Source organism: Myodes glareolus, chromosome X (genome assembly GCF_982192425.1).
Source record: "Myodes glareolus chromosome X, mMyoGla1.1, whole genome shotgun sequence".
NCBI lineage: Eukaryota > Metazoa > Chordata > Mammalia > Rodentia > Cricetidae > Myodes > Myodes glareolus.
Window position 1 is genome coordinate 102,584,851 of NC_142053.1, and position 1,151 is coordinate 102,586,001.

At 51.8% G+C, this 1,151-nt stretch overlaps 1 pseudogene; it reads right to left on the reverse strand.

Moving 5' to 3' along the window:
- Window positions 1-365: 365 nt before the first annotated feature.
- On the reverse strand, window positions 366-1,151 carry LOC148117427 (F-box only protein 6 pseudogene; annotated as a pseudogene).

Here is a 1,151-nt window from a genome sequence, read left to right on the forward strand (position 1 = left end):
TTCCCATGGCTTTCTTCAACCAGCAACTCCAAAACTGCCACACTTTGACCTTCGCAGCTGTCTGACGTTGTGGAGAAGAATCCACAACCATTCTCACCCTTAAATTTTTCATATTTCCAAAACCAGTTCCACATGGACAACACCAACACTTTTGGCTGCAAGCTGTATAGACTCTGGTCCCTTGTATCACATTCACTAACACTTTTGTATATGAGAGCTTTCTAGGAGCAAAATACTTCTTCAGACTTCCCCCCCTTTTTTTCTGAAAACATTTATTACAACAAAATGTCAAGGCTGGCTTGATGGGTTTGCCGGAGGTTGTAGGGCAGGTGCTCCCGGGACTGGGGCCCTGACTGCCGCCAGAGGTGGACAGACAGCTGTCAGAAAAAGTCTACCAATGGATGGATTTCTGCATCCAAAGCAGGGTGTCTTCCATCCATTACTACAGCTTCTTCAGGCAGAGGTCTGGCAGGGGCGGGGTTCTTGGCTGTCCTGTGGCTGATAATGATGCTGCTGTTGATGATGCGGGGCCCGTACCAGCCTTTCCAAAACTGGGTGTCCTGGCCCCCATGTTGGAAAAGGATGTGGCAGACGCCTGGAGGGTAATCCGAGAAGGTGTGGGAGACCTCCTTCCATGTGGCACCATTCCACTGCTCGATGGTCACAGGTGGAGGCTCGCAGGAGGCCAAGATGATGTAGTCCGCCAAGGTCAACTGTACCCGGATGTGATAGGTGCAGCCGCAGTCTGCTCTGGGGGCAAACCAGTCTTTAACCAAAATGTCGGGCCGGAAGGTATCCATCAGCTCCTCCCAGTAGACCTCAGCTTTGAGGTCCACTATCTGGGACTTGAGGCACATGCCATAAGAAGTGACAAAATACTTCTTGATCTTGGGGTCAGGAAAGTTTGTGCCATGTGCGCCAGGGAGGCTCTCCACCTTCCACTCATCCCCGCGATTGTAGTCTAACCGCCACGATCCCATGTTCTCTTCGGCACACGGGTTCCGAAAGAGGTTCCTCTGCAGGCTGCACAGGAAATAGAAGATCTTCCAGTCTTCCACGGGCTCTTCCCAGTCCTCAGTGATGAAGCTGTCTTGCAGGCTCTTGCGCTTCCATAGCGTCACCACATCGGGCAGCTCGTTGATGTTGACCAT